This window comes from Parus major, chromosome 3, assembly GCF_001522545.3.
Source record: "Parus major isolate Abel chromosome 3, Parus_major1.1, whole genome shotgun sequence".
Taxonomy (NCBI): Eukaryota; Metazoa; Chordata; class Aves; order Passeriformes; family Paridae; genus Parus; species Parus major.
This window is the reverse complement of record NC_031770.1, coordinates 53,843,129-53,856,981: the sequence shown is the minus strand read 5'-3', so window position 1 is coordinate 53,856,981 and position 13,853 is coordinate 53,843,129.

The window sequence follows — 13,853 nt, the reverse complement described above, 5'->3', positions numbered from 1 at the left end:
TGCAGAATTGCTAATGAAGAGTTATTTTTTTATTTCCATTGAATCCAGCACCCAGGGGAGGAATAAATGGGTAAGAAGGGTAAATCTTCACTGGGAAGATGATGTAAGAGTAGGAGACTGCTGTGAGAGCAGTGCTGGGAAAGCACCTGCCACAACTCAATATACCCTGATTATTTTCAACTGTTTAGGTTGTGAATTTCAAGACAGATCTTTTGCATGTTTTATCAAGGCAGAGTTCCTTTAGCAGCAAGCAAAGGTTGCTAGGACCCATCCCTAAAATTACTGTAAAGAAAAGGAAACTGAAAAATCTTTCAAGCTTCCCCTGGTCAAAGGGAGAATAGTCTACAAAAAAAATAAAATAAAATATTATATTCCTACTGTAAATAAGACAGATGCAGTTTCACTTGTATGATTTTACTTCTCTGTCTTTGGCCTTGGATGCTGTCATCAAGAAGAGTATTCTGTATTCTTAATAAAAAACTCAAGGGCAATGATTTCCTTTATTACAGTCAAGGTTGTGGTGCTCAGAATGGATAAAAATTACTCCTAATTTTCTATATGATTAAGTGATGGCTCACAAGAAGCTGCCCTGAAGTGGATAAAATTATATAGGTACACAAATAAGATGTACTAAGATCAGAATATCTACAGTCACAAAGAAAAAGGAACCTTTTTAGAGTATGTAAAATTACTAGAGAATTCTGTGTTCATGTTCATTTGTCTTTTTAATAAAAAAGAGCAGAGAAGTGGAATTAACTATTTTTGGCTTGATATCAAGGTTATGCAGGTTAAACTGAAAAATGTTAATGCATTCCTATAGGCGGTTAATGGACAGCTTGTGCAACCATTTCTTGACATGAAATCATATTGTATCTCTCTTGAACTTGACTTTTAATGATATCAACTGATTACATTCCTCTATGTAAAACAGCTCAGTTACTTATTCCTCTGATTTAGCTGTTTATTTCCTTATACAAAAGGTACATTCTTATGATATTTTGTTCAAAATCAAATGAATGTTTCACCCTGACTTTTAAGTATTACAAGAGCTGCAAAGAAAAGTACTTAAAAAGATATCAGCATGAAGTCTGTTTAAGCAAATATTGGTTTTAGATTAAAATTTCATAAGTGTGTCCAGCACTGGTTTATACAACATTGCATAATATGGTTTCAAACTGTCTATTACAGGTTTCTTTAAACTATATAGACATAGCTAATGATTAAAGGCTTTTTGTTCAAGTCCCCTGTTGGTTTAGAAAACTGTGAGAAAAGAAGTATTCTCAAGAAATGTTACATGATTAGTCTGAGAATGCAATGCAATTCCTGAAGCAAAATTCATATTGAGTTTTTGTAGGATGCAGCTCATGCAAAAATGGTCTTCTACCACTTGTGTGAGCTGTATTAAAGCTCCATGCTCAACTAAGTGAAACAATATCTAACCAGAGAGTTGAGATGAAACTTTCATGGCCACTGGCTCATTTCACGTGTTGCCCACTGCAGAGCAGCTTTCCTGTCCTCTGGAAAGCCACAATGTGCTGGAGACACCAAATCAGAGGGAGTTGCCTCAAAGTGGACCAATAAGGCACAATTTTGCTTTGTCATTAATACAAAAAACTCGTCTCTGATTAATTTCTTGGATCTTCTTCACTGAAGAAAATCATACCAGTTCTATGGTTTTGTCCCATAAATGAATACAACCTCGGGGCTTCTGCAAAACTCCCAAACATCCCAACTCTCAGTGAGCTCTGTGCAAGAAAACCTTTGTGCTTAAAGGGAGCACAGATCCTTAAATAATGATCACCTTTACAACTCCAGTGACTTGCCAAAAGGCACAAGAGAGAATGGAAAATTCAAGCTGGCACCATTATTTTTAAGTGTTCCTGTTTAAGTACACCATCTGCACAAGAATATGTTGCTTCTGAAGCCACAGGTTTTCCCATCACTTCAGGCCTCCTTTCTAAGGCCTGACACAGGGAACTCCTGAGAGGGCATGTTTGTCCCCTACATCTGACAGCTGACATCACCAGATCTCAAATCCCTTCTAGCAGGCCCCCAAGTTTGCCTGGATCTCAGAAAGTAAAAGCCTTTGTCTACAACATTGCCTTATGTTAACTCAAGGGAAATTTAAAAGCATGACAATTTGTCAGGTATATTGAATTAATTTGTTAAAAATAAACAAGGCTAAAAATGGAAAAGAGTGCTACTTCCAGCAAGGCAAGAGGAAGTTCCTGATTGCAGGCTGAGAAAGACAGCTCACCAAAAAAAGTGTGCAATCCTACGCACCCTTAGCATCATTCCCTCGGTCACACTGTCTCCTAGGACTTGCTGTGTAGTATTTCTTGCCTCAATACCCCCAGAGTTGGGAGGTTTGGGTCTTTTGAATGTAGAAGAAGGTTTTAATTTTCATAGTTTCTTTGAAAATCTGTGCATTTCTCTAATCTGCATTTCTCTAATGATCAATGTGCTTCACTGTGGTGTACCTTGAAGCAGATGCTTCACAACTGTGTGAATGTGAAATCCTTAAAGCCTCTCTAATATCGCTCCCTTTCATACAAAGAGGAGGTCTTGGAAGAGCCAATTTCCCTATTCAGATCTACTTTTTATCTTGAAAATCAAAAAAGCTGTGGTTTTCAGCTCACACTGTATTTTTTTCTCAGTAAAGCTGTTGGTTTGTTTTTGTTTTTGTTTGGTTTTAGTTTTTTTTGCCTCAGTGTGAAGAAGATCCATCAGAGTTTAATTTTACTTTCTGTAAATCACACACATGTTAAAACTCATTGTTAGTTTGAGGTTTAGTCACACCTAACTAGACTGAATGCCACAACTCCTAATATTTTCCTGCCTGCTTGTTTTTAAAGTGAAAAGAAACGTGAAAAGCTGTTATGTTCTTTAAACATAGGTTATACAAAAATCGAGACTGAGCTATTTTAGCAAAATAGGCATTTGTCCTACATCTTTAAGATAAAAGCATCCTGAACAAATTGAGAAGTAAGAGATAAAGGGGTCTTTATATCCTCTCACAATATCTAAAGAAACCCTGACAATGTAGGCAGATTGTTTCCAACTCAAATGCTGATCAAAAAGAAAATACAGAACATATGCTTACAGGAATGAGGGATCAGTATTGACAGTGTTAGTAGGAAGCATATTAGCTACATAAAAAAAACCCCCTTGGGTTTTGGAACTTCACCACACCGTTCTAATGCTACAGTTATCAGGATTTATTGTCATTATAATTACATGTGATCCAAAGCAAGAAAAAAAGTGAAATAATTCAGCTTAACAAAGGCTTCCCATCTGTAAGACAAAAGACCAAGTTTGGAAAATGAACTCTGTCCTGCACTAATCTGTTTAAAGGTTCTGGCTACTGTTTAAAATATCATAGTACAAAATAATCTAGTACATCCTTCCACTCCATTCTTAAACCTGAGCAAAAGTAAAACATTAGCCCATATATTTATATAGAAAAGTCAGTTCTGTCTTTTCTTCCATGCTTTTGTTTTCCTATGAAATCAAGAGCAGCTGAGCATACAGGGCCAGGGAAATTGCCTTAGTGATTTTGTGGATCATCTTTTCCTTACAGATGAAAAGATACTAACACTTCCTTGCATGAAGTGTCTTTTTAAACTGTCAAAGATGCTTGATTAATCCTTGTTCAGTGAAAAAACCTTCATGCTCTGCTCCTCGTGTCTGTGGAAGCCAGCTTTCTGCTTCAGCACCTCTTTTATTAACCCTGATCTCACCATGCAAACAATACAAGTTTTTGCACTTCTGAAACTCTCAAATTATATTCTACGTTTGCATACTGTGAGAAAGCTTTCATGCGTGATCGAGCCTGTTTACATTCTCCCCATCTGATTCGAACTGCTCACATTTTATGGGTGCCTGTGACTCAGCTGACAAAGATAGCACGTCTCTACACAATTAAGTCTTTCAGAGTGGCCAGAAATACCAAGACAGTGGAAGGGAAAACAGAAGAAGCTCCAAAGGACAGGTTCCTACTTAAACATTTGAGTTAGATTTCTTTCAGAGGTATACCCTACAAATGAAAACAGAATCAACATGTTTCTGTTTCTGCTCCTGTCTTACAAATCTTATAAAGGTCCCCGAATATTTGCTAATTTTTTAATTCTCATGTTTTCTTCTGGGCCTTCATTTTTTATTTCTAGAATTCAGAGTTGTAATCTGTATTTCTTGCAATAATTCATTTTGGTTTAATTTGGTTTGGTTTTCTAGGAAAACTTTAAAACCAGAAGAAGAATCTATCTTGTTATGACAAGAAAAAAAAATCAAAAAAGTAATGGAGATTGGTTAATTGAAATATTCTAACCGATCTAAATATATTGTTCAAAATATTTAGTTTTATTGAGGCTGGAGAAAAATAAAGTACCTTTTCTATTGTTGACTACCACCTTCTGTTTGGAGAAAGTTCACTAATGTCAACCAAATATTTGAAAGTCTGTTATGTTCACAATTCCAAAAACATTTATATAAAACACATTTTAATCATAAACAATGCTATACTGAATGTTTCCCAGGTTAACCATGTAAGGCCGAGCCAAAATATTTTCTGCCCACACTGATGAAATAGAGAAGGAATTTTGTTTCCCTTTCTTAAATCAAACATACTAATTCAACAGCTCTACCTAAAAAAACTTGTGAGAAAACACTCCTTTGTTTAAGATTTAAACCCACAGAGCTTTTAAGAGCAAATAAAGATTGTGCCAGATGCTGCACGAATCACATATGCACAGTGCAGCACTGATTCCTGCTCAGCCATACCTCAGGACAAATAAATAATATGTGGAGATGAAGCCTCCAAAGAGTCCCCTAGCAAAACCAGGAAATACCTGATTTTATATTCCTGATATTTCTAAGCACATCACTTAAATTAAATAAACTCAACCTCAAATGGAGAAAGTTTTCCAGCTTTTCTTTCACATCATGAAGAAGAGAGGGCAAAATTCCAGTTTTCCATCCCACTGCAAGTCACCTTTGAAAGTGCATGTTTTTCCACAGCACTAACTCCTGTTCCTTTAATTAAGAATGACAGATGCCCAACATCTGGAGAAAATAAGGTTGGATTTAGTGGCTAGATTTCACTGGTGGAAACTTCAGCTGCAGGGTTGGAGTTACAGAAAGTCTGAAGTAGATATTTAAGGCAGTTGAGCTGCTGAAAGAAATCATATGAAGTGATGTCTAAATAAACAACACGAGAAGAAGCCTTAATTTCACTTAAATGGCATATTTCCATTTTTCATGGCCATATGCAAGCTGCCAGCCTGGTTGTTCCTCTGTATCTCCCCTGTCTTGTATGCCTGCCCTATGTTTGCAAAAACTGATCTTTTGTCATTGCTCATTTGTTACATCTCACCATCATATTTTCATGCGTATTTCAGTGGCAGATTAAATATAAATAAAAAAGAGGAAGAAAACCACCTCAGATGCTCCAGCAGAGTGAATTAAATAACATGACATCATGCTGACCAAAGGTAGTTTTGCCACTCCCTGGCAGTGAGCTCAAAAAACATCAAGTCCATAGAACACAATTTGTGCTCAAGGACCTTCAGTGTTAAGACACTTCCAGAGTCTCTGCTAGGGGACACTTTGTCAGGGCCTGTGTGTTGGATGAGGCCGGACAGGTGAGGATGAAGCGGGAAGGCAGTGGGAGCACAGGGAGGGTATTCAGGGCTACACTGTGCTAGATACAACTCCCCGTCACCAACACTTGGCCACCTACACCCAATAGACATAGTGGTACTTTCTGCAAGTCAACTCCACTTTGAGTGTGATGGTAATTGATAAAATTTCCTGTCTTTATCTCAAGCCAGGAGACTTTCCATAATTTTCTCCTCCATCTTCTTGATGAGAGAGAGCAAGAAAGTGGCTGAGTGGGTGACTGGCAGATGACCAAGGGTCAACCCATCACGACATTTAAATAATGTACTGTGTCTTCTAATTGAAATGTAACCAATATGGCTATTGGTTACTATTCTGGCTTAGTCTGCTTTCTCCACAGAAACAAGCCCTCTCCTACCTTCCTATTTCCCCCCCTGCCAAAAAAAAAAGGAAACAAAACCCAAGCAACACACCAGCAAAACCACCCTAGGTCATCCTTGGAAACTGATTCACAAAAAAATGTGACATAAACTCATGCTTACCTTCCATATAGTAAAATACATTGAATAAGTATTATGGGGCATATTTAGCTACAGGGCAATTTCTACAACTTACTGGCAATAGATTTTGTGTGGCTGTCAAAATTTTGAAAAAGAGACAGCTAACTTTATTCAGACATAATTTTTCATTATTGTATAAAACTAAGTCTAAAATACAGTCTTTTCTAAAATATGTGCAGAGTCCATTCTCTCCCCTAGACTCTTCTGCCTTACCGTAAAGCATTTCTCATGTGCCTTTTTCCATCATAGTCCAGAAACAAGATTAGGGAAACAGCACTGGAAAAATCTAATCTTCTGGTATTTCCAGCCTAAGTAGTAGTCCAGGCCTCTGGACCCATGATTATCTGAACCGGTCCTCCTACTGTTAATATATAATTTTGGCTTTAAAGAGGGATCCCAGGACTATTGCAGGTGCCAGGAAAAATGTTTCATGTCCACTCAAGCTCAACGGCAAGCATGAAGGAGGAGGGGAGGAGGTATACATATAAACTGAGGTGCAAATTATAAATTCATAGAAAAATGGAAGCATCTCAACCCTTCTGGAATAATCTTGCTGGGAAAAAATAAAGGTGTAACTGGTACAGATTTGTCTGCTGACAGTATTAAGGTAATGGATTTTAACTGAGATTTTCTTCCACTGATGATAAATTTTATTTTATCTGAGATTTGGGAGATGGTTTTCTGGGCAGAAAGCATATAGAATGATATAGAAATATAGAAATTTAGAAAGCATATAGAAAGCGGCAATAGAATGAATCCTGGGAAGGCCATGGAGTAAACTTCACCTTTTATCCTTTTTGGGATTTGACATTATTGTTCATAAAGAAGTGAGATTGTGGGGTTATTTATTTTATTTAGCATTCTTCCTGTTTCTGATAATTGCAAGATTTGTTTTGTGACAACCAGGGGTTTTAAAGGAAAATCTCTCCAGACCAGTTATAGTGCATAATATTTATTTACACATTAAATGCTAATTGTTATTCCTATTAACAACAATCTAAAATTCAGTTTCTTTGAATTTCTCAGAATAAGTGGAGGTAAAGCACTTTTTTTACAAAGATTTAAAATGTTTCCCCATTGCTGAAAGAGCAATGACAATTTATAAGCTGCTCAACTACAGAGTTTGTTGTGCTAGACCAATTTAAAACATCTGTTGTATAAGAAAGAGCAAGACAGAAAGGAAAAATCACTCTTTGGAAAAAGACTTATATTTGATAGGTGTGTGAAAAAGCTTTGAGGCAAAAACTACTTATGTGGGAAAGATACTTAACCCAATTAGATATTTTTGAAATAGGGCCATGAACCAGAAAGAAAAATTTAGGTTTGTATAACTTTGTATAGGTAAAATTTTCATCTTGAACAGTGAGGAAGTTCAGAGGTTTTTAGAAGTCTTTCAGGTCAAAACATTTTCTTTCCCTTGGTTAGTGAAAGCAAGGGCTATCTAGTGGCTATTTTGAGTCATCTCAAATTTCATCTTTCTTCTAAGAAGAAGACTGAATTTCCTCATCACGGGGAAAGCCTTCCCCATTCCATGATTCCCATGCCATACCAGCTGTACTTGAACTGTTCATAATGCTTTGTCTAGCCTGTCCCTGGAAACTACCCCAAGGGGGAAATCCCACATCTACCCTAAGCAATCCATTTGAGGGTCTAACCATCTTCACAGATTTTAAAATTTTATGCAATTGAAACTTATTTTCCATTGTCCTACTCAGAGAAAATATGACGTACTGTTTATTCTTCTTCGGAATGAGATCTTTTACATATATCATCATCTGATTGTCCCCAAGGAGACCCCTTTTTTTTTTTTTTTTCTAGGTTATTTTTGCCAAGGTCATGTTTCTTCTGTAGTCTCTTAGGCTTATTCTTCATTCTGTCACTTTTTATTCCTAAGGATTGTGCCCTCTGTTACTTCACAACTGTTTTCACACAAACTGCCTTTCTGCAGTGAATTTCTGTTAAGTTCTTTGAAGGTAGGGTAGGAACTGCTTGACAGGCTCTTTGTCACCATACCAGCTTTCCAAAAGATGCTTGGGTATTTAAAGTCCTCCATCAACACCAAGTCTTTCATCACACCTGATCTCCCAGGCTGGGTGTTCAATGGCAGACTTCAGCATCAGATCACTCCTTCCAACCTTCTGTTATTGCCCAGAGATTTCAACGGGACTGTCAACCCTTCAATTCGGGACTTCAGAGCATACATGCATGACCATGACACTTCCAGATTTGTAAAAATTCACTAAACCGGTACCAGAAAGGCCTAGCATTTGTCAGGGCTATCATCCTAACATAAATGGATACAGCTTCAATACTGATGTCAGCCAGGTTTAGGATTGTATCAACATATGTCAGATTAGAATGCAACTGCTATGGGCTCTTCTTTGCTACTTTACTGCTACCCATCTTCCAGCTCCAGGTACCACACTGCCTGTTTATGTGGCTCCTTTACATACCAAGGACTGTTATACTGGTGTAATTTATACATCACCTGTTTTACAACCTTACAAAGTGCCCCATTATGTGGGAGTCAGGCTGCCTTCTGCTTGGATCATTTCCTGACTCCTGCAATCTGTGTATTCATTTCCAGCCCTGCTGAACTGTGCTTAGCCATCAGAAAGGTGGATGTTCCAGGTCATTTTATTGTACAATTCAGGTTTTTTATGTTGACAAAGCTCAAATAAGATAAATATTTAAGCAGGAATAGTGTAGTAACATTTCTTTCTTCATTATAATCACATAGAAACAAGAGCTATTACCTTTCTTCCCCCCCTGCTTAGCTCACTGAAAGCATATATTTCAGTGCACAGAAAAACTGCAAAATTTCTTTATTCTCCTTAACGATATAACACTAATGTGTGTTATCTGCAACCGAGTTTATGTCCCTGCTGATTCCCATGGTTGCACAGTAAAGCATTGTTCTACCTTCAAAGAGGTGGTGATTTACAGACCATACCACACTCTCTTTTAGGACCCTGTTCACACAGGATAGAACCCAGATGGGGGTCACTGAAGTCTGGCAGGATGCAGTGTCCATGTAAAGAGCTGGCAGAAGAGACCCCATCACACAGCCTGATTTTGTTTAAAGATCTGATCAATTCAAAATGTTTTTACTGCAACTATTCTGTGAACGAAGACCCCTTGCCCTTTAAAACAGAGTATATGATATAAATTGAACATCTCCATTCCCCAAATGAGGGCATTTCTTTTCTTAAAAATAAGATCATTTGTAAGAGAATCATGTTCAGTCATTTATAAATAGTCACCTCTGTAAACCAAGAAATAACCTTGTTTAAAAAAGTACCAACATTGTTGTTCTGTTGTCACCCGCTGGTAATTGAAAATGTGTTTCTGTCAGTTTCTCCTAAGACAGAATGTAATTCTTTCTAAGATCTTGATCTTAAATTGGCAAAAAAAAAAATAAAAAAATCAGTGATAAAGGAGCCAGAAGTTGTTACTTGTACTTTGCACTGGTGATATTGCTACTGCCCTTTCTTATAATCTAAGACATTATTCTTACTGGCTCCTGGAGGGCAGCAGTACAGTCCTAGTTTTTCATTCTTTTTTCCTTCTGCATTGGTATTGCACACTGCTTTGTACCAAAATGTGAGGACCTGCATTACAAAACAAACAAATTACCACCCAAAATCATATAGGGCCAAATCTTGAAGTCTCACCTTTGCTTTCAAATTTGTCATTACTCATAGTAATTAAGAAAGGATTTTACCTAAGCAGATCAGAGGAAGAATCAAGAAAAGCTCTGTTATTAAGGCAGGTCTTTATGATTAGAGTAATAACAAACCCCCTGTTCCTCTGCTTGCGCTTCACAGATTTAATTTAATTTTATTTTGTCTGGTCTTGTGGAATAAAATAATAAGAGCACTCCTTGCACTACCTGATTGATCTCCTGTCCTGAGGAAACAAAAACACTTATGAAAGGAGAACAAGCTATGAGCTGAGGCATCACCGAGAAGTACAGCTTTGTAGCTTCTGTACTTGAGGTGCCTCATGCCCAACGAGACAGAGGAAAGGAGGCACCAGCATCACAGTCAGGCTATTTGCATTGTCCTGCCCATCTGCCCCTTGAGCCAGCTCAGGTAACAGCATAGAAAGGTTTATTCCCAGAAAGCCCCACAGATCCCAAACAGTGCCTTCTAGAAATAACAGTTTCCCCCAGTGGTGTAAGTACAGATCTCTTCTGCAGGTTACAGACAGTGAGTTACAGGCAATGTCTAACAAGCAACCATGTAGAGAAATCCAACAGAAAAGAAGAGAAGCCAAGGGAAGGATCATAAACAAACTACGTCAGTCAGAGAAGTCACTACAAACCCAACCTAAAGGGCCAATTCTGCTGGACAATTTGTGGTATTTTAGACAAGTTACAAATTTCAGGCTTATAATGTCATGATTTCTGTTATTTTATTTTATTTTTTTTTTGTATAATCACCACCTCTGCCATTTTTTCCCTCTACCTGCCTTTACTACCCCCAACACATTTTCTAATGTTTTTCAAGACCTTTAAATCTTTGCTGAACTTTTTTTCTTGATTGGTAGTGGAGGTTAGAGAGTCGCTCTTAAAATATTTTACCTCTTTTGGAAAGTTAAGCACTCAAAAAACATGGGACATGATCTGACTTAGAGGCTTGGTTTGCTATCTCTCAGCAGAGTATCATGTAGGCAATAAAAGTTTCTCCATAACTCTACCAGAATACTTCACTTACATGAAAAGGTTACTGAAGGTCACGGGGGTAAGGCAGTTCATTCACTATCACCTGTTCCACCCAGGTTCTCTCTCTGCTGGGAGTGTAAAGAGGCTAACTGCATTCCAAAGGAAGATTTTAGACGTGGACACACGTCCTTTATGCTGTGGACTAGGACCAGCGGTTCATATCCATTAGGCCAGCAAAAGAAAGCAATCAGATGGCAATGATTTTCAATCACTACTTGTTCAGGGTTAGATTCAAACAAGTGACCTGAAGGTGAAATGTTCCACATCCCATTACTGATCTTCTAAACTATTCTTCCCCCACAGATGAGGCTTGACACACATAAAAAACTAGATTGTGTGGAATTGCAGTAGAAAAACTGAGACAGTAGCTCATAATAGATGTGGATTTTGTAAGCCCTTTATGCCTAGGCAATATTGTTATGGTACAATGATAGGGCAGAATTATTGATTGTGTCTAGTGGGTCATAACTGAGTAACCACACACAGCATACCCAGTTTATGAACTAATTCAACTGCTTTACAGTGTATGGCAATTTTTCTTTATATGAAGAAGCAGCTTATTAGAACTTCTATATTTTGGAACTATTTAAAATAAGGAACAGATGACAAAATCTGCTTCCTCCAAGCAGAATTTATTCCTAATTTTTTTTTTCTTCTTCTTATAACTTCTCCAGTAACTTACTGATGAATAGAAACCTTTTTCAGAAAATTTGCCTCTGGTGTACAACTAAATCTGAAGATAAGAAAAGTGCTGTATCTCATGGAGGATTTCACAGGAAATAAAGAATGGGAAAAAATGAAATTCCAAATAAAAAGTGCTATAGAAGATACTTTGGGATATTGAGTTCAGTAAAAGATGTAAAAAAATGCTTAGGCAGTTTCCTTCACTCGCTGGCCAGTTATCCGCTTCATTGGAGAGGAATACAAACACAAAATGAGAGGTTTGAGGGAAAACAAACACTTCTAAGGACTTGCATCATTCTCCCTCTTCCCTGTCTGCCCTTCTGATGCCATGAGACATTTAGCAACTCCCATCAGGGCTGCTAAATGTCCCTCCAGCCCAGCAGCCTCTGGTCATGGACCAAAGGTGCCACCAGCTCTAGACCATGACAGACTGGCCCAACTTCAAACAAGAGTCAACAGCTTTGTGTTTGTCCAGGTTTGAAATAGCTTGACTCTTTGAGTGGAGGAACGTTTTGTAGATTTGTGGTGTTTTATGTTTGCCTAAAAAGCTAAACAGAACTTCTTTTTAGTGCAGCTTTTTTTCTTCTTCTTTTTTTTTTCCAGAGAGCGGGCAGCCATAAGAAGATCTAGCAAAGAATGTTTTCTTTTCAATTCCCACCTCTGGCAAACAGCTCATGCAGCAAAGAGAAGGCACACAACGGAGCTGGAGGAGCGAAAGTGCTCTGCTCTAAAAATATGTGACAGTGAGTGATGCGGAAAGAGGCAGACAGGGAAGTGAGTGTTAGTAACACTTTTGAGGATCAATCAAGTGCTTGCCTTTCTGCTATTACTTGAACTGTGGTGTCACTCCTATAGGACTTTAGACAACTGTTTGTTGGAGCAGTTAAAAAATCCAGCAGTTTCTCTTTTCAGGGATGAATGAAAAATAGCAGCTAGGGGAAGAATAAATTGCTTATTCCACATAAGAAAAGCTGGCTGAGTTTGGCATCAAATAAAACTTCCTTCACACGATGCAAGATTGCTTGTGCACTGAGAAACCAGATGGGCTGTCAGAATTTAGATCCAAACTGACTTTGAGGTGTATTGGGACCTTGGTTATACAATTAAGTCAGAGGGAATAGAATTCTTCACAGTATTATCCAGTCCATATATAACTTGAAGTTTGTCCTCTAATACTTATTTAGGATGGGCTAAATCATTTGTCTCTCCACTGACTACAGAAGGAACCTGGACATCTAACTTGGAATAGACAATCAATTTTTGATAGCTTACATTAGGGGAGGTGGAACCAATCTGCAGTGTATTTCATATAACCAGTATCCTACTAAAATTTATTTTTCAGAATTAAATTTAAAGAGTGGAGGAGGAGAATTTTGCCAGTAAGTCTTGAAAGTAGACACAGACTTAGCAAGATAGAGACAAAAAATGATGTTCCTGCCTGAAGGTGACCCAAGGGAGAAGGCTTGCATTCAACAGCAGCCAGATGGTATTTGGGGTGGGGGGAGAGGGAGCGGGACAGGAGGGAAGAAAGCCTTTTAAAAATCTTATGTGGCTGAATAATAGAAAGTATGTCAGGAAAAATAAAAAACCACCAAACCATCAAAACTACCCTATGTGGCTATACTATCCAGCTGACTCAGTGAGGCACTGGAGCCTTTTAAGCCCAGTTTGCAAAGATTCAGCCGACCACATCTTGGACAGATTCACAGCAAGGAGTTTACATTTCTCATCTCTAAGCTAAACTTAAGTCTGGCATAAGCATACCAGTGTTTGTCACTCAAATGCTGCCACTTACAGTGTTTCTCCTAGTAGCCTCTGTGGTGTTATTCAGCATCATTGTTTATCAAGAATGAAGTTAGGATGATGAAAGGAGAGGAAAGGAAAAAAGTGGATGAAAAGCACCATCCAATCTACTCAGTCACTCGGGGGAGAAAAATATTTAAATGTCTGAAAGGCGTTTTGTCTGAAAGTTATATTGCACCATTGGTTTAATTGGTCTACATATCAGAAAATTATCATTTACTTAGCAAGGAAGTGTTTATACGTCAGAGTCAGGATATCTCTTGAGCTGATAATGTGGAGTAAGAAAAGCATAAGCTTTTACAACGACAGAAAAAAGACTGATAATAAGAAAACAGATTAAGCTTTTACAACTGAGAAACTATCTCCCAGCTACAGTATACTGTTGCTCTGAAACAAAGCTACACCATGATGGTTCTTGTTTTCTGGAGACTGACACCACTCATGGCTGCAGACAGGAGGGGAAA